The sequence below is a fragment of the Vicugna pacos genome, chromosome 3, assembly GCF_048564905.1.
Source record: "Vicugna pacos chromosome 3, VicPac4, whole genome shotgun sequence".
Lineage (NCBI taxonomy): Eukaryota > Metazoa > Chordata > Mammalia > Artiodactyla > Camelidae > Vicugna > Vicugna pacos.
Window position 1 is genome coordinate 84,429,103 of NC_132989.1, and position 21,003 is coordinate 84,450,105.

The 21,003-nt window shown below is 40.8% G+C and overlaps 1 long non-coding RNA gene across 1 annotated transcript in view; it reads left to right on the forward strand.

Annotated features, from left to right (window-relative positions):
• Positions 1–21,003, forward strand: part of LOC116279615 (uncharacterized) — a 51,683-nt gene that overhangs the window by 8,593 nt on the left and 22,087 nt on the right. The window contains exons 4-7 of the long non-coding RNA XR_004188948.2: positions 9,490–9,659; positions 10,534–10,636; positions 13,267–13,457; positions 20,464–20,596. This is a non-coding gene — a long non-coding RNA (uncharacterized lncRNA). The remainder of the gene's footprint in view (positions 1–9,489; positions 9,660–10,533; positions 10,637–13,266; positions 13,458–20,463; positions 20,597–21,003) is intronic.

Below are 21,003 nucleotides of genomic sequence, written 5' to 3' on the forward strand. Positions count from 1 at the left end.
TATTTAGAGAGATACACACTCCATAGAGTGCAGTCTGTCTCACTCAGAAGGGAGAGTGGCTTAGGAGATACCTACTCTGTAAGCAAAATGTGTACCATCGTAAAAGGTGAGAGGGAGAGAGGCCGAGAGGTGTGGGGGGTGTTTAGTTTAAAGTAAAAGTAGAAACACACTCTGTAGACAGAGTGGGGGCCATCTCAGAAGGCAAGAGAGTGACCACAAGGTGTGGGACTGTTACTTTTTATGGGCTCCGTAATTTCCTATGCTAAGGAATTAGTTGGACTATTTGGGGGAAGGCGCGGGGATTTCCAGGAATTGGGCCCCACCTACTTTTTGACCTTTTATGGTCATCCTATGAACTGCCATGGCACCTGTGGGTGTGCCATGAGGCTCAAGGTCTACTGGAAATCGAATCTTTCACCATCTTGGTTCTAACCAGTTTGTCCTGTCCTTGATTGCCGTGTCATTCCTTTAGTGATTGTGCCCTGCCCCCTTCCCTCCTGTCTCAGGAAGGTAAGAAGAGAAAAACTCCCCATATAGGTCAGTTATTACCCACAACACCGTTTGCAGGGACTATGGGTAAAGACTTACTGAAACCCAGTTGTTGAGGTAACATCAGGTGAAAGGCAGACAAGTAGACAGACCACGTCACAGAGCAGTGTATCAGGTGCCACGGGAGCAAGGGAGGAACAAGGGAGGAGTGTATCAGGGGCCATGGGTCTCAGGTGGGGTGGGAACTGGGAACTGGTATTTGAGGGGGCGGGGCCTCCTGAAGGAAATGACTCTTAGGCTGAGGCTCGATAAATGGGAAAGCTTAGCCAGCAGAGACATTACAGGACTGGCCATCCTCCTCCAGCCAGAAAGCACTCTCAGACTTGGGGGCAGGAAATGAGACACTGGGTAGAAAGGGAGGCTATGGGAAAGGGGATTGTCAGAGCACATGGCTTTTTAAGCCCATTTGTGGCAATACCCTCCCTGAGAAGGGGAGAGAAAGTTTAACTGAGGGTCCCTGCGTAGGGGGCCAAGAAAGTCATTTTTCAGAAAAGCCAAGAATGAGTCACAACAAGGCAAGACAGCTTTAAGGAGACACAAAAACTATCAGGCAGCTCCACAGGGCAAGGCAAGGGTCAGCAGCCTCCCCAGCAAATTTTCATCACCCATCCCAGTTCCCACTGCCCTAACCTGAGGCCCCAGCCTCGAGCTCCAGAGTCTGCTCTGCTTTCAGAAGAGGGCTCCGAAGTAAATCTGAACCCCTGCCTGGGGATCCAGGGCACAAATATTCTCCAATAACACTTAATCCTCCGTGAATTTGACTAATCCACTCCTTGTGGTGCACTGACTAACAAGAGGCAGAAAAGAGCAGTAAATAACTGGAGCGACTCCAACATCAGCAAGTTCAGGATGTCCCTGCAGGTCTGGGCAGTCGTCCCCAAAGACCAGTGGAGTGGCCCAAAGTGTGACTGATGATCCAGCATCCTAGTGCTTACAAAAGGAGCAGAAAAGCCGGTGTCTGGAGAGCAGCTATGTGCTTGGTTAAAGGAAAGCAGGGGCCATAAATTATTCAGAAGATCTTTTTATAATGGACTTAGAGCTGTTGGAATATTATCACAGAGTGAGAGGTTTTGGAGGAAACTTGGAGAAATTCAAATCCAGTCTTCCACCCCGCAGAGGTCCTGTTTACTTCAAAGTTTATGCCATATTGACCCATCAGCAAGTGTGTTGCTGTCAGTTTCTTAAGCAAAGACCTTGCCTGTGATTAGGGTTAATTTACAAGTTGAGACAACGTCACTGGAAAAAGAAAAGGCAACCAATACAAAACCAAAACAGCCTCATTTCACACACTGATCTTTTTTCACTGTGGAAAGTAGTTTTCAAATTTATTTGCCCAATATTAGCATGTGAACTAATGGGATCTGAAGTTTTCCTGTCTAGGGATCATCTTTATCCTTAGATACAAGGTCCAGTGTAGTAGCATCTGAAACTGTGGTTAAGCTCCAAAAGTAGAAACTGTGTCTGCTCAAATAAAAATCTGTCTAATTTCCCTAAAAGCAGGATGTATAGTTGGATTATCCTTTAGCACTTGAACCTAGTTCAGTGTACTCAGCTGAACACCTGATAAAATAGTTGACCTGTATTTAGAGTCCGGGTTGCATTTAAAAACAAACAACAACAACAACAAAACCCAGCCCAGCACAGTTGAAGGAGCAGAACCACATTCAGAGGGAAGGTACCTCACCCTCTGAGAAGCCCTTGGAATGGAGACCCACCAGAGAAGGCAGGCCACAGCCTCCCGGTGCACGCTCACAGGCAGAATCACTGCACACTCTACATTGACTTTTTCCTCTCATTTTTCCTAGTGCACATATATTTGATTTTTCAAAAGTTAAATAAGCTGATGACATAAGTCCAGACAGAAGTTGAAAGAGTTCGCTTCTCATCAGTTCATTTCCTGTTCTATTTTGTAAGACCTCATTAGGATTTTTACAATTGCTCGGGTGGAGCTAAATTTTTTTTTATGATAGATAAACCAATTGTGTGTTGCATACTTACTGCTCACCAGGCACTTGCTCAGTATTATGACCGAGCATTAAAAATAGTCTGCTCTCCAGGAGCAGATAGAAAAATTGAAAGAGAAGAATCTAGAAGGCTACATTGTCAGAGAATAATACAGGACAATTTGCAAGCAGCCATCTCAGTGTGTGATGAGAAGTGTTAGGGCTTTCCTGAAAGAAGTGGAATCACTGCCAGCGAGGGAGTCAGGGAGGGCCTTGTGGGAGTGGGTGGGTCTGGGCTGGGAGGCAAGGGCCTTAATCAGACCATCGTGGCTGAGTCTGGCCTCTGCCACTTACTAGCTGTGTGACTTTCTAAGTCTCAGTTTCACTTCTGTCACATGTGGATAATAATAGCATATGCCTCGTGGGGCTCCATGAGGATTAAGTAAGATCTTGTGTGTAAGTGCCTGGCATATAGACAGCGTTCAATAAATGCTATTATTATTCTTATTCTGAGCAGGACCGTAAAGGGTGAGTAGGATTTAGACAAGCAGGTGGGGGAAAGAGAGAGTAGAGTCCAGGCTCTGAGGCCATCTGGACGGAAGAGAATGGGAAGGAAGTGCAGCGGTGATGAAACAGATATGAGTTCTGATCCTGGTTCTCCTATTTTCTTGTGATTCGGGGCAAGTACGTTCTGTGCTTCAGTTTCCTCATCTATTAATAAAGATGAAAATAGTAGTCACCACATAGGGTTGTAGTGAGGATTAAATGAAGTAATATATATTTAGATGCTCAGCATATCTTGGAAGGCAAACAGAAGAGACTGGTGAGCTTGCTTGACTCTAGGGGAAAGATTAGGGAAGGAAGGCTTACTTCGTATACATCTTACTCTATGTCTTTCAATTTTTTTTTTAATTTTGTAGTGGGTGGAGACTACCAGTTTTAAAGAATGTAATCTCAAAAAGCATATGCAAAAAAAGAGATCAGTACAGAGCCTGCTACATCGTACATACAAAAAAAAAAAAGAGAGAGAGAGAGGGAGAACCATTGTTATTATTCCACAATAATTGTTCTTATTGCTATATGTACTCCCCAAGGAACAAGACCACACTCTTTCGCATCCTGCTAAAAAGAAGGAGTACAGGTTAATTTCAAGACGTAGTCAAAAAGGTCCATCGGTTGTTCAGTGGTAGAATTCTCATCTGCCAAGATGTAGTCAAAAATCTTCAATATTTTGAAAAATAAGAACAAAACAATTTTATACAGTATAGCACAGGGAACTATACTCAGTAGCAATAGCTTGTATCCTATAATGAAAAATAATATGAAAAGGAATATATGTATGTATATGTATGACTGAAACATATTGCAATACACTGGAAATTGACACAACATTGTAAACTGATTATACTTCAAGTAAAATAAAAATTTTAAAGGCAAAAAAAATGAACCATAAAAAATAAAATAAAAAGATGCCATTGTTTTAAAATATATTTCTAAAAAATGATTTGCAGAAAAAAATGCTAAAATCATGTTTAGCCTTCTGAAGGAAACAGTTTTCAAGCACTTAAAGTAATTTTGGCAGCATATATTGAGATAAGAAGAATTAATTGACCCCATCACAATTTTGTCCCCTTTAGGCATTTAAGCAATCCCAGGAGGATTTTGACTTGTTTTCTCAACTTCTTAACTGTTAAGGAATAGGCCTTAAAATATGTTTATATTTACTTTTAAAATGAATGTATTGTTTAAGTTTTTATCCAGATCAGATCTCTCTGACATAATTCTGAGTTTCTGAGAGCTCATAGTAGTTTAATGCTTCAAAATAATCTGTCTGTGTTTCTGCTCCATACTTGGAGCTTGAATTTATCTCTGCTTTCTTTCTCTCCTTTTTTTCCTTTCTTGTGCATTTCCCATCCTTTCCTGCTCACAGTTTCCTGTGAAACCCATTGGTAGATCAGCTTGATACGTTCTCATTGGCAGCTCTGTGGCCTCCTAGGCAAGGATATCAATTCTAAAAGGCTTCCCCAATTTCTGCAGAAACCCACGTCAGCCCTGAGAGCCCCAGGCTTTGCTTTTCAGCCTTGGCTCGGAGCCCTGCCTCCCCTGAGTGCTCATACTCACCTAGTTTCCTAACACAGCCCACCTTCCAGGGACCTGGAAGGAATCAGGGCGCCAGAAGCTCAGTTACTGCCAGGCGCCCTGACAGGTAGGGGGAATCTTCCTGTGTTAAATGGATTGCTGACTTTCCAGAAAAATCTGTATTAATCATCAGAGGGCCTTGCCTTCCTTCAGATAAACTCAACCTATGACTCTTTCCTCTTACTACAGGAAATCTATTGTGTGGCAAATATGCCGACACTGCTCAATCCCAGAGTAAAGTTACAAAAAGCAAGAGGAAACACTCTCAGCAAAACTTGAGTGCCTGAGGTTTCATTTTTACATAATTTTAATTTTCCTCCTAGTCATAGGCAATATTTTTCTGGAAGTAAATTTTACTTTTTACTTTTCAGATTGGAGATTGTTTTTCCGTCTGGCTTTTCTGCTTTCAGATTCATTTGTTACAAAGCTGAAGTCAAAATTCTCACAGCTCATCAGTGGCAACTTGATTATAGATCTTCATCCAAGAAATAAAAGTAACATTGATTTGAAAAGAGGACAGATGTACAGAAAATACATTCAGAGATACCAGACTTTCCCGACGTCCTGCTGTTTGCCTTACAGAGCAGAGCAGAGCAGATCTCACATTCCCCCACATTCCTCCTCTTTGGTTCCAGAACATGTCTCTGGAAATTCTCGTTTGACAGCCAAAGATACGCATTTTTAGAGCCTGACCTGTGAGAGAGGGCAAAGGATCACTTTTTAAAAAGAACAAGACTGGAGTTATCACTTTTTCCAGATGGATATGAAGTAATTTTTCAAAGAAATAAAGACATTGAGTTCTTTGGAGTCTTGTCAATAGCAGTTCAAAGTTCGCATTATCAGAGAAGGGAGAAGCTTAATCTTCTAGGGAAAGATGATGGACTTAATGATTGGAACCGAGGACCAGATTTTCTATTAATGAAGGTTAAGCTGCAGGGCCCCTCACTTGCAGGGGCCCCTGTGAGCACTAGGGGATAGCTGCTGGTGGAAAAAGGAGAGCAGATTATAATCAAGAAGCATTTCTTTGGGGAGGGGGAGGTAATTACGTTTACTTTTAAATTTTCATTTATTATTTATTTCGAGGAGGTACTGGGGATTGAACTAGGACCTCATGCATGCTAAGCTTGCACTCTACCACTGAACTATACCCTCCACCTCAGGAACCACTTCTATGTAAGCATTTCTGGTAAATTGCCTAATCTTAGAAGGAAAGAACTCAAATCTCCACAACTTCAGTAATTTGTTGTGATTTATTTTCTTTTTCTGTGTATTTATTTTTCATACCCACTTTTTATATTCATAATTTTACATTCTTTTCCTTAAGGAGAGTACCCAAAGTTGTGTAAGCTTCAAGACCCACAAAATCTGGCTCCACTATGTATAAGAATGAATAATGTTTAATTATAATTTATTGCCCAGTGTCAGTTCCTAGTAATCTTAATTGGCAGCTCCTTTTAAATTTTAAAAACAATCATAGTATATTTGATTATATACATATATATCATAGTGTAACCTTTCCCTCATTCAGCCAAGACATGGAATGAGAATTTAGAGAAGTGTGTGACTGTGCGAGTGTGTGGGGGTGTGTGCTCTTGCGCCATGGATTGAGGAAGGGAACATGATATTAAGACTCTAAAGGCAGGACTTTCTCCTTCTTCCAGAACATGGACTGTTAATGTTTTTTCCTCACTGAGATATAGAAATCTTCTAAACTGGCAATATGTTTGTGGCTCTTCAAAGTTATGAACATGTACTGATATTTCAAAGAACCCACCAGCACCACTGTCCACCCTTTCCCTGAAGTAGAGTTTGCTGGACTGAAAGAACTTATCATTGAATCTTCTTTAAGGATATGGTTGATCATGTTGTTCGGCGTTTCACACTGTCCTATTCTGGGAGACTCGCCAAAGAATTTGCCTGGTCTTAGTACTAAGGAGTGATATACTTATTTTAGGCCACTGGCCTTTTTTCATCTTATCAACTGTGTGAACTGTGTAACCACTTTGCACTTCCTGCTTTGAGTTGGTTGCTGGTAAGCCTGAAGTTAAATTTGCACTTGGGCCATTCTTCATCATTATGCTGTGCTTTTGTAATCACATCCCTGGCTCCATTTTATGTTGTCTTTCTTCTTTTATTTCTAATTATTTTCTGTGGGAGCCCATGTTTGGGTCAATAAATTGTAACAGACCCCAGCCACTTGTGACCTTTAAGAACAACAAATGTGCTTTGCTAGCAGGCGCCTGTGCATCTGCACTCCTGTCTCCTTGCTGTAAAAAGCAGAGACAATGCCTCGCTTGCATAGTTGAGGTTTTAGCCTAGGATGCTTCCAATGGCAAAGCCATTGTGTGTCCCTTGCTATAAACGCAGGACACGGCTTGTTTATCATAAGCATAGGTCCATAGTTTAGGATTTACTCTTCTCGTTGCAAAGCAACAACCTATGCCCTCAGCTATAAACGCTGGGCATGCTTTCTGCTTTTTAGATAGTCAGTAACCCCAAGACAAGGAACTGGCTGGTCTGGTAGTCTGTTTTGTAATCAACATCTTCTGTCTGAAGAGTGTACCTTGTTCCCCTCTCCCCGTGTCTGTCCTGAAGATTAATTAAGCCTTTGTACTCATTGTGGATTCTATAATCTCTACTTGATGGTGTCTTTCCTTAAGCGCCTACATCCCATGACACAACTGTTGGTGATTTTCCTTTGATTGTACACAATGAATGTGGGAGCATTTGAGAGGCTTGAGGAGTTGGTCCCCGACTCCCTCTTGCTCTCTTGACTTTCCAGAGTCTCGAGTAATTCATTCCATCTTGGTGGGACTTCCGCTGGACAGAACCCACAATTTTCATGCTCTTCTGTTCATTTTATAGATCCTTTCTCAAGAGGGTAAGGATGTGAATTAATGAAACATTATTTCCAAAGCATTCTGTTTATAGTTTTATCATAGCCACATGGATTTGTAGCAGAATTTCTTAACTCACCACACCAGGAAACAAAAAGGTTTTGAAGGTAAAATATTAAGCTCTGAAGTATCCCTCTTGTTGCTTCCCACTTACTCTCTCCACACTTGTACTTGCTCACCTAGAGTCAAGTGTGCCTCTCACGTCATCCCAGCATTCTGTCACTTAATCCTCAAGGAACACTTATGGGGCGTCTGCTTTTGTTGTTGTTGTTGTTCTTTTTTTAATTGAAGTATTGTTGACTTACAATGTTGTGTTAGTTTTTGGTATACAGTGTAGTGATTCAGTTTTATCCACACACACACACCCCTATACATACATATATATTCTTTCTCATATCTATTTCTAACCTGTCACTGCCACACTCAGAATTTATCCCACCCTCTATCTCTCCCCACCCTCATTTCTTATAAGGAATGCTCTGAGAGTACTTACCAAGATTCAGATTGTACTCAGGATATCAATCAATGCACTCGGGGTAGATGGATACAAATGGAAGTTTCAAAGAAGGTTCTCAAGAATCTGAAAAAGAGCATGAAGGCACTCTGGGCCTAGGAATGGCATCAGAAATAATTCAGACAGGAAAGAGATCTGACCGTGGGAGGCGGAGGCCCATCCTCCCTGTACCCTCCTCAAGACTTGAGCTATCTTTGTGGAGACACTAGACCTCCTGAAAGACGCAGGCAGGGCCTGATGTGCAGAGTGTCCTGAAGGTGTGGAAAGCTTAACAGGGACAGGGGTTAACTCTGGTCAGAACTAGTTTGAATTTTTTTTTTGTAGGGGGGAGGTTAGTAGGTTTATTTATGTAGTTAGTTGGGGTTTTTGTTTGTTTATTTGTTTTGTTTTGTTTTTATGGAGGTACTGGTAATTGAACCCAGGACCTTGTGCATGCTAAGCATTCACTCTGCCACTTGAGCTAAACCCTCCCCACTGGACTAGTCTGAATTTAATAGCTCCTATTTCAACTTCTAATCACTTAGAATTTCAGATTCAGGTCAGAGTGAGAAACAAAGTCTAAAGAGAAGGCAGTCACCAACACCCCCAAATTGTATTTCTGATGTACTTTTGTCCCACATGCCCCTCTGATGTAAGCAACCCTCAGTCTGTCTTCCTGTCACATCCCCCACCATCTAACTTCAGTCTCCTAGAAGCCCTCTCCTTGATACCATTTATTTATTTTCTCTGTTTCGGTCAGAAATACCTTTCTCAGACTTTTTCTCCTATTCCTAAAAAGAGGGGGTGAGTTAGCTGTGAGTAAATTTGAGATTTTGCGTGAACCTGACTGATCTAAGTATTTTATTTCCACCTACAAATTGAGATGATGACTACTGAGTTATGTCACCTAAGAAAGGAAAGTTAACAGTCAAAAATACTTTAAGACTCAAAAGGGAAGGAGATGTTGAATGGTATCTTAGTCAGTCTGGGCTGCTATAACAAAGTCCCATAGACTGGGTGGCTTATAAACAACATAAATTTGTTTCTCACAGTCCTAGAGGCCAGGAAGTCCAAGATCAAGGTGCCAGCAGATGTGTTATCCGGTGAGCGCCCACATCCTGGTTCATAGACTCCACAACTGAGGTTGCAGACATCCAAACTGTGACAATGGCACTATCTGACACAATTTGTTGCCTCCCAACATTCATTCCCCCACACTTTTCCTTGCTAACAAAATCTCAGTTTTGTTCAAGTATTAGTTGAACATGTGTCTCAGAAACACCGGGCTCTTCCTCATTCCAGGGATGAATCCTGATTAGTCTAGGCTGATCGTGGTATTCTGTTTCCCTCACCAAGGCTTATAAAGCAACTCAGGAAACAGGTCTGCTAGGAGAACTCTGGAAGAACTTTTATCTGTGTAATTGGACCATGAAGAAGGACCATGCCTTTTCCCATCTTCCAACCCTAGGACATGCTGAATTCCAGCAGCCATGTTAAGGATACGCCAGGATGAGCCTGAGAACAAACTGGGGATGACAGAGCAGAAAAGTGGACAGAACCTGGGTCCTTGAGACACATCTTTGAGCTATTGAATTAATCACCTCTGGAACCTCCTTACTTCTAAAATTTTAATGAGAGGTAATGACATGGTCTTATTTAAACTAAATTTAGTTTTCTTTTCTGTTACTTGCATCAGAAGCATATCCACTGGTATAATGACCAAAGGTATAAGAACAACAACAACAACAAAAAAAAACCAACAAGAGTATGCATGTTAGCAACAATTAAGTTTCCCAACAAGGCCAGTAGCATCAAATTAAGTTATATGAATACCACCCCTGACAATTTACCATTTTCATTATGATCCTTTTACCTAAAGTTATACATAGTGTCCAGTAGTTTGCCCTAAGTTATTTTATACTCACTACTTTTTTTTTTTCTTTTTTGAGGGGAAAGGAGGTTGAGGGAGCAGCTGATCGTAGAACAGGGGTCAGGAAACTTTTTCTGGGCCAGGTAAAGGCCAAGTAGTAAATATTTTATGCTTTGTAGGCCATATGTCTCTGTCACAACTTCTTAACTCTGCCACTATAGCACAAAAGTAGACATAAATATGACATAAATGAATGATCATGACTATGTTCCAGTCCAATTTTATTTATAAATGCTAATATTTGAATTTCCTATAATTTTCATGTATATCACACAATATTTTATTGTTTTCAATCATTTAAAAATTTAAAAACCACACAAATGAGTACATGTAAAACTAGGGAAATCTGGACAAGATCAGTGGATTATATCAATACCAATATCCTGGTTGTACATTGTATTGCATGGTTTTGTAAGATGTTACCACTGAGGAAAACTGGAGAGTACACAGGATCTCTCTTTTTTTATTATGGTAATATATATATAACATAAAATTTATCATTTTAATAATTTTTAAGTTTAAAATTTAGTGGCATTAAATATATTACAATGTTATTCAACCATTACCACTATTCCTCTCCAGAACTTCTTCATTCCAAAAGGAAATGCAGTAGCCATTAAAAAATATCTGCTCATTTCTCCTTTCCTGCAGCTCCTTTCAGTCTCTATGAATTTGACTACTCTAGGTACGTTGTATAAATAGAATCATACGATATTTGTTCTTCTGTGTCTGTTATTTCACTTGGCATAATGTTTTCAGGGTTCATCCACATGTAGCATGGGTCAGAATTCCATTCTTTTTTAAGGCTGAATGATATTCCATTGTATGTATATACCACATTTTGTTTATCTTGTCATATATCAATGGACATTTGACTTGTTCCTACCTTTGGATACTGTGGATGATGCTGCTATGAATGTGGGTGTACAAATGTATGTTCAAGTCCCTGCTTTCCATTCTTTTCTTATACCTACAAGTAGAATTGCTGGCTCATATGGTAATTCTATTTTTAATTTTTTGAAGAGCCACCATAATGTTTTCCATAACAGCTACACTATTCTACATTGCCACCAACAGTGCAACAAGGGTTCCAATTTCTCCACATCCTTGACAACACTCGTTACTTTCTAATTTTTGGATTTTCCTGATTTTTAGATAGCCATTCTAATGGCTATGAAGTTGTATCTCATGGTTTTGGTTTGTATTTCTCTATTAATTACTCATATTGAGCATCTTTTCAAGTGTTTATTGATCATCTTTATATCTTCTTTAAAAAGGAGAATAGTCTATTCAACTCCTTTGCTCATTTTTTAATAGGTTGTTTGTTTTTTTGTTTTTGAGTTGTAAGAATTCTTTATATCTTGTGGATATTAATCACTTATCAGATTTATGATTTGCAAATATTTTCACTGATTCTGTGGATTGCCTTTTCACTCTTCTCATAGAGTCCTTTGATGCACAAGTTTTTAATTTTGATGAATTCAATTTCTCTAATTTTTTTCTGTATAGTAATACATGCACATATTATAACTGCACATGAATCTACAGTTATCTCAAATTTTAAAATTCAGTCAGTCAGACAAATGTAAATACCATTCTTAGCTTGTGGGTCATTACAAGAATAAGCAGCATTTGGCCCACGAACTGTAGTCTGCCACCCCCTGCTGCAGATAGAAAATGGAGTTGCAGCTTTTTCTCTGTTATTCAAAAACTCCATCCACTCCCTTATCCACTACTTCTGGAACTCAAGAACTTAAAATAGTTCAGCCACATGTATTTTTATATATATATATATGAATATGTGTATAAACATGGTTCTATCTTATGTATTCCAAAAATCAAAGGAGTAATCCAAAAAGTAGCTATAATTCCACATTCAACTTTAAGAAAAGCTTTGCTCTTAACATACATTTATTCTCTTTGTTGCATTGTGGCAGAGGATTTTAGGACCAATTCCTTTGCAGACACCCACCCAACCTTCCTCCCCTCCTGGGAATCCTTCCTCCACCTACACAGACAGCAGTTTGGCTTCCCACGGCCTCCTGAGGCAGCCTCTTCTGTTGCCTAAAAGCTCTAATTGTTAGAAAGTCCTGATATCACCGCATTCCAAGGAGACTTTTCAATCCCTCTTAAAAATTAAGCACAGTGTCTGGTTTAAAGAAGGTTTTCATAACGATAATGTTCTAGTTCTGAAATACAGAGGCAGCTTTGCGTAGTCTTCCTATTTTCCATAATTTAACTTAATGTTACGTAAGTTCTTTTTTATATATGGAATATTTTATAATAAATTTTAAAACAAGCAATTCATCATTCTTGTTTCTATCAGAAATATTATTATGTAAAAGGCATCAGTGCAAACCATCTCAGAGGTTTTTGCGGATAAAAGAAACATAACCAGGGCCACAGCCCTATCCCAAAGCCCCTTGTGAACTACCCCAGACAATTCAACAGCCTCCACATTATCATCCTTGCCTCTCTCTGGTCTGTTTTCACTGTAGCCAGACCAATCTTTTAAAAAGGCGTATCTAATTTTACCACCCTCTTGCTCTACATATTTATTAGTCTCTCATCAATCTCAGGATAAAGACCAAAAGTCTACCAGGGGCCACCAAGCCCAGTGCTGGCTGTCTCCAGCCTCATCTTGTCACTTCCCGCAGCAGTCCATGCTCCATGTCCTCAGTTCCTACATTTTGTCATGCTCTCGGAGGTGCTCTTTCCTCTGTTTGAATGCTCTGTTTCCACCACACACACCGCTCTCTGCCAAGGATATATGTTTTCATTTCTCCTGAGTAAATACTTAGGCGTTACATGTTAGATGTGCTAAGTGTATATTTAACTTTATAAGAAATTGCCAAATTGTTTTCCAAAGTGAATGCATCATTTTGCATTTCCATCAGCAACATATGAAAGTTCCAATTGCTTTAATTCTTGCTAGCACTTGGCTTGTGTAGTCTTTGTTACAAGATTTTTTTACCTTTTTTTAATTTTAATTTTAAAAAATTGAAGTATAGTTGGTTTACAATGTTTCAGGTGTACAGCAAAGTGATTCAGATGTGTGTGTGTGTGTGTGTGTGCTCTTTTTCAGATTCTATTCTATATGCTATATTTTTAACAAAGCATAAAATAATATCTGACTATGAGGTTCGGCCAAAATGCATAGAAAATGAGTAACTCCTCAACTCAAACAGTGACAATGCTCTGGTCTAAGTTTTCTCTCCCCCTCACCCTCCAATGTTTATAGTAATAACCTTTAGCCAGGCTGCTGCGAAAGCACAGGGGGATTTAACATGCTTAACCACAGAGATTGTTTTTCAGACTGAATTGATAAAAGCACTGCAGCTTCAGAGTCTTACCTTAACATCTCTACAAAGCGCAGAGTTGCTCCTGAACACGACTTCTCTGTTGGAATCAAAGCGATGAGTGTGAAGGTCCCATGTGTGGAAATGTCACAAAGGACATAGTCACACAGGGCACAAAGACTTCCGGGAACGGAAATACTTTTGAAGGTTAGCTAACATATTTTCCAGATCAACTGCTGGTTAAACTCTTTAGAAAACTATCAGTGAATAATTTTTATTTTCCTTAGAACAAAATCTACATGTTGGTAAGCGCCAGGAGATGCTGGTTCCTTTGACAGTTGTAGTTTTCACTACTAAATATAAGAGCGGCTAACATTACCACCAATTAAAAGGCTGATGTGCAAATTGCTGGGAGTGTTTTATAGACAATTTGCTTTTTACTTCATCAGAATACTCCAGTGAGAATGTTTTTGACTACAAGGTAATAGAAGGCTCGCTCTAGAGCTAGCCTTTGCTAAGGTAGCATATTAATGAGTCATCAGAGGCTATAAATAGAACTCAGCATGAACTTCTGTCCACAATTACACCACTATTCCCACAAAGAGAGCTGTTACTAATGACAGAACATGGCCTGCTAGCCACTGTTACAACCAAGCGGGGGTGCGGACCCGGTTTACCACAGCCTTGTGGGAAATGTGCCTAGGTACGATTTGCCAAGACGTCATTATGTGCTTTTTTGGTCTCCCTTATAGCCTGTGGAGCGGTTGTATCTTTTTCCTCAGGGATCTTCGTTGTGGGTGCCAGCCAAAATTTTCAAATTCTCTCTCAGATGATAAATCCCTGACAATAACTGCCTTAAGTCTCACCTTTGTCCCTTCCCCTCCTCTCCCCAGCATATACTAGAGTCTGTCATGCAGCACAGTAGCAGGTATGTAGGAGGGACCAATGATTATTTACCGGATAGATGGATGGCTAGATGAGTGAATGGAGGGACAAGCATGTTAACTCTGTGCTTCCATATAATACTCTGGAATTTTGACCTTTCATATAAACATGTAAATACATTCAAGTCGATCTCCTAAGTAATATGCATCTAAATGTTCCCCGACCCTCCCCCCGAAAAAAACCCCACCAACAGCCGTACTTTGTGTCTTCACACTCTTGCCCTGCTCATTTCTTCAGGAGATAGGAGAGAATAAAGTATAACCTAGAAGCAGAGAGAGGGCAAATCTGTTAAGACCCTGCCATTCACCACACCTTAAATCCAATTTCACACTAGCCCTAAAGGGAGGACAGGATGCAGGAAGAGTAAGGTCGAGGAAAAGAGATGTGATCAGAAATGGTCAAACACCCAAAGTCTTGCTGAGGTGGAGAGCCACAGAGCTCTCCACCCCAAGAGCCTGTCTGTAAAGGCACGAAGTTCTGGGGGAAGAAGTCCAGGAAGGGACATAAAGAGGCAGCCAAACAAATTATCTTCCCTGCAAGGTTGTCCCTCATCCCCATTGCCAAGTCTGTAGTAAATCCTCCCAGCCCTGAGTCAGCTGGAGAAAGCAGGGGAAGGCGGGAGAGGCAAGGTGTATGTGGTGGGGCTCTAAGTTCCTCTTTTTTGTTCATGGTCACACGAAGCCTATGTGAAACCTATGTTGGGAAGTTCAATCACTGAATCTTCTTCGCCAGTTCAGGTCTGCAGTGTCACCTCCATGTGATCCCACCCCTGGTTCCCTCACCTCGCTTTTCTTCACCCACATCTTACACAACCCCTTCCTCGGGCCATCCCTCCACCTCTGCTGTATTTTCGGTGCAATCCTGCCTGCCTTTATGCCCTTTCAGATTCAACCCATGAAACCTAAGGGGGAGAAGGCAAAAATGGTCAGGCGAGAAAAGACAAACATCAAAAATTCCATGATATTGAGACTAATCTATCCAAAGAGGCTTCTATTTCTGGGAGCAAGGAAAAGGGAGAAAAGACTCCCCTGGGACACTAGGGGGTGGTCCTCCAGAGCTAGTAAGAAGAACATCACACTCTGTCGCTTTTGGATTCAAGGACACAGCCCTCCCTGTGAAGCACAGAGCTTTGGGATGATGCCTGTCTTTCAGAGGGACTCCCTACACTCAGTGGCGGTGACAGCTGAGGAAAACCCAGAGGGACAGAGCTCAACTCTGAGCTCCTACTCCCAGTCATTCTTCCTTTGGCTTATTCCCTCATCCTCAACGCAGCTAGGAACACATGAATCCCAAAAGAAGAAAGTGTTCATGTTGGAGGATCTTCTGTTTTTAAAGGTGGCTAGAAGTGCAAGTGATATGAAAAAGACAAAAACAGGAAGTAGAAGATATAGGAGTGTCTAGAGCAGCGGAGACCGAAGGAAGATTTGAATGGGGAATGGTTGACCATTGAGACGCAGGGGTACTCTGTCCCTTTTTAATCTGTGCCTCTGCTTTAGTCTTTAAAGCTAAGTCCAGATCTAAGGTTTCCCATATTATTGTCCTATGCTGTCTTTACCTCACAACCCTATCTGATACAGGGATGTCTGGCTAATTTTTCTCATTTCTGCAGTCCTAGCCATACTGTGGCATTGTCAGGGTTATGAATTTAAGGTCTTTGTGGAGTATCTTGTACCAATGCAGTGAGTTTTGATCTATTCAAACGTTGGCATAAGCAGTTGTATCTCTACTAGTGTGTTGCAGCAAAGTGTGTTACAGCTCAGTGTTACAGCTCAGTTGTGACAGCAACCTGGATCCAGGTGAGAGACCAAGCAGCATTCGGAGGGTTGGAGAACTCAGGTTTATTACACTAGCAGGCCCAGAGGAATTAACACTCCAAGCTCTGGACCCCGTCTGTAGGTTTACACAGGCTTTTATAGGCTGCCAGTCTACTCTTTGCAACATCATATGCAAATAAGGTGTAACAAAGTTGATTAAGGAACGGGCTTTGTAGAAATGGACCAACCAGGAGTGAGCTCTATGCAAATGAAGTGCTACAAATGGACCAATCAGGAGTTAGCTCAGGGAACCAATAGAATCTTAGGGGTAAGATCCTCTTTCCTAGAAGCAAGCTGTTTCAGAGGCAAAAAGCGAGATAATGCTGCTGGGCCAGGGAACTGGAAGGTGCTGGCAGGAGAGTAGTGGCCCTGCCTGGGAGTCCTGCCATCTGTTTCATGGGGCTTCCCACCTCACTGAAAAGTAAAAACTCCTGAGGGATGAAAATTGATAGCTAGTCAATCCCAAGCATCCAAAATTATTCTGTAGACTGTTTCCATAGACTCTAGGGCTGGAATTTCCTTGGTGAGCCTCTGGTAAGAAGGATCTTGGCCACACTGCTCCACTCCAGAACAAACTGGACCCAGGCTACATGCTAATCCCTTGGAGCTCTGGTTAGATCACAGCAGAATTCTGGTGACCTTAGAATTCTGGGTCCACTCAAACCAGGAGCAACCTCCAAGAGGGCACAAAAGCTACAGGCCTACTTTCTAACTATCAAATGTTTTTAAGTCTCCCCAAACTTTCTAAAGAAAAGTCAGTTTGTTACAGATTCACAAGTTGAAGACCCAGTTCATTCTTCTGAGACCAACCTCTAACAAGCACAGAAACTCATCAAGATACAACCTCCCAAGATCAGAGCTTCCAAAAATCAGAATCACTTGGGGAGCATTTTTTTTAAGTTTCTTTTTAGTTGAGATAAAATTCATATAACATGAAATTAACCATTAACTATTTTGAAGTGTACAATTCAATGGCATTTAGTACAGTCACAATGTTGTATGACCATCACTTGTATCCATTTGTAAGACATTTTCATCACTCCAAAAGAACACTCCACATCCATTAAGAAGTCATACCTGAGGAAAAATTTTAAAGTACATATTCCAAGACTCCATACCCGAGAGACTGAAATTCAGCAGACATGGAAACATTTTTCAAAACTTTTCAGATATCTTACTCCTAGGTATTTACCTAAGAGAAATGAAAATGTACATCTACCCAAAGAGCTATCTATGAATGTTTATAGCAGCTTTATTTATAGTCACCCAAACTTGGGAATAACCTAAATGTCTCTCATTGGAGAAATATAAACAAACTGTGATACATCCATACAATAGATTAGTACTCAGCAATCAAGAGAAACAAACTTTTGATACAAGCAGCCACAAGGCTGAATCTCCAGTACAGTATACAAAGTGAAGGAATCCATTTTCCATACTATATTCCATTCATAAGACATTCTAGAAAATGCAAAACTATAGTGACAGAGAACAGGTGAATGGTTTCCAGAGTTTAAGGGTGGGGATAGGTTTTGAGTACAAAGAGCAAAAGGGAGTTTTGGGAGGGGTGATAAAATTGTCCTGCATCACAGTTGTGGTAGTGGTAACAAACATTTGTCATAGCTCATAGAACTTGACACCAGAAAGTGAATTTTACTGTGTTGGAATTCTAAAGTAAATTGGAAAACATTTTAAGCTTCTCTGAATGTTTCTGATGTATGGCCTGTTTGGGGAACCAGTACACAGGGAACACTGAACAACCTGGTTATTCTATAACCCAGTCAGGTCACACTTTGGACACTTGGGGCCTGACAACTTACCCTTACTGTCTCCCTGCATATCATCATGGCATTTGGATATTTCCACAGACAAGAAGTATAAAAGTAAGCCATCAGGTGTGGCAGATCACAGACATGACCTATGCAGTGTTTTTGTGCTAGTGTTTGTCAAACAGAAATCACCGCACCAAATATTCTAAAGTCATTTTAAAAACATGAGTTATGCATTATCTCTTAGATTAATCGTAATCATATTCATAGAGAAATCATTTCCACTGATGGAGATCAGAAAGCAACCTATGAACTTACCAAAACATGTATTTAACATATTTAACAAAATATCATGTTTAACAACTTATTTTTAAGATTCCCCCCCAAATCAAAACCGAAACCGAAACCCAGAAGTTTTTATGTGATAAATGTAATGATCCTAACCAATGTGAGTGCAGGTCATTTTGATTATTTTTATATAATTTGTCACCTATTTTACAAAAAGGAAAACAAGAGGCTTATTTGGCCGAGCTGCAAAGTGAGTCAGTGGCGTATTTGACAACAGACTCTTCAGAGATCCCTTTATTTGTGAAAATTTAGAACTATGGAAAACAAATGAAAATTGTGCACAGATGTTTACGTGGAGTAACCAGCCGCATTAACTGTGGGTCTAACCTTGTGCCTAATCTCATTAAAAAAAAAAAAAAGCCATATCCTGTTGTGGTTGATCATCTACTCAAACAAGGTGGCTAGAATTCAAATAGAAACTTCCAGGTATACAAAGAAAAGAGACAAGAAGTCGGCAAAGTTTAGATTGGAAGATAATGCGAGTTTCGCCTGCAGGACAAAGGAAAACAAAGCAGAATGTGCCCCGTGGAGTGAGAGAGATCTAACTGTTGTTTCCATCCAGCTAGAGTAGATTTTCTAATTTGCAATTTTTGCTTGCCCTCGCCTCAAACTATTTCTGTTAATACTATTGCTTTGCTTCCTCATCACTTTGCAAACGATTGCATTCTGCTGCTTTTTTTAGAGTTGCTTGTGCCTGAGAGGAAATGGAGCTACAAGTGTTTCCTTTCCATTCAAAACTGGCACTTTTTTTGTAGTGGGGGAAGAAGCTGAGGACTCACATCTTACTCCCAGCAGTTTGAGATAGCACTTAGTTTTCCATAAGTCTCTCTAAAAGTCCTTATGTTGTAAATTTATACATTTTATCACACCCTCCAGGAAGCAAGCTGGGCAACTTCTCCTGATGCCAGATGGCTCAGCAGACTTCTCTGATGTTGCCACTGGATTGCACATCCCTGCTTCTCTTATCCCACACCCCAAAGTACATCTACCTAGAAAGTGTAAAATACTCATTATTTCACTGGTCCCTAGGCGGAAGTTCCTTCACCTTCACCGTGGGGGAGTCACTCCCACCCATAGTGAATCTTCCTCCACCTTTCCAACCTAAGCACCTCTTAGGTGTACCGTCCTGGAGCCCCAGAGTTAAGCCAGGCATTCTCTTAAATAATCTATACATATGGTTTAAAATGAAAATAATGTTGAGGAGTTGCACAAATTTGGTAGTAAGAGATGACTTTATAGGAAAATCACCATGTTTATTTATTACATAAGTCAGAATTGTTTTGGTTGTAAGTGACAGACCATATTTGAATTAGCTTAGGGAGAGAAGGGCATCTATTGACTCATGTAACAAGAAAGGATCAGGGAAAGAATAATTCAAGGGCTTGAGACACCAGTACATTTTCCCTCTCTGCCTCTTCTGCTTTTCTCTGCAAGTGGAGGGTATAGCAGGATTTGGAGACACATATTTCAATTTTACCATAAAAGAAGAGAGAAAGAACACATGTGTGTGTACATGCTCATTTGTGTGCATACACACACACACACACATACACACACACACACAACAAACATACTGAGAAGATTCAGACTATATATTAGAGCAGCAAGGTGCAAGGGAACAATTCTCCAAAAAGAGGGGGAAGCACAGACAAGGCCCCTGGGGAATTGGTTCTGAACTAGAAACAGATTATTTTTATCTTGAGGGTTCATTTCCAGGCATAAAGCCTCCTATTCCCAAGAATACACTTACATCAGTTTGAGAAGCACAGACAGATATCATACAGCATTTTAGAGGGGCCTCAAACTTATGTCCTATGAAGAATTTTCTAGAGAAGCACTGTCTGTTCTCTGATAAGACACTGAGATGGATTCTGAGAGCCTCAGGAACCTGGGGGAGGCAAGACACAGAGAGAGTTAAAGTCCTTTTTAGAAAGGAGTTAACAGCAACGTTAGGTTATGGAAAGAGAAAAGAGGATGGAAGGGCTAGAGTGAGAGAGAAGAACGAGTGAGCATAAGCCTGGGCATTACATTAAAAATCCCTAGTCATGAGAAAGCCAAGGAACCCCTAAAAATTAGGAGCTGTCCATGAAATTTGAAGTTGTTTGTGTTGCTGTAGTATAAGTCCTCTGACAGAGACAGATTCGGTGTTCTACAGGTCCATTTTTTTTCTTCCTGGGTTCAAAACTAGACTACATTTCCCAGCCACCCTGGCGTGGAATGTAGATATAGCCAGAGCACTAGTTCTAGTCATTGGAAGTGGGCAGCAAGGATGGGTGGCCCCTCCAGGCCTGGCTAATGTAACTCCCACATTATTCTCTACTCTGCCCTCTCCTGCAGGCTGGTGACAGAGGACCAGATGGAGGACTCCATGCCCCCAGAAGATGCTGGAACCACTAGACAAGAGGAGCCTCTGTCTGTGAATGGCTTGGTGGATCAGGCCTCTTCCAACCTCCATCAGACTGTGACATGAGTAAGAGATCATCCTTTTGCGTGTTTGCTCTAGTTGTCACATTATTGCAATTGGGGCTTATTTGTTGTAGTGACTGACTTATTCTGACTAATATAAACTCCTACTCAGATCTACACCCCCTCTCAGGTCTTCAAAAAGTCTACTAGAGACGTGTAGATGTCCTATGAGGGTGGGAGCCTTGAGGAGATCGTAACAGAGGCTGAGTTTCACAACCAGGTTAACAGGGCATGGAACAGAAACTGCATTTACAGGAAAACAGTGCATTCCATAATTTAAAGCCATTTACAGAAGTATGGCCAGACATGACCACAGGATCAGAAATTTACAGAAGTATTGGAATGGGTTTTGATTTCTACAGAGCATGGAATGAAGGAGGCCTTATGGAACTTTATCTAGATGTGAAGGGA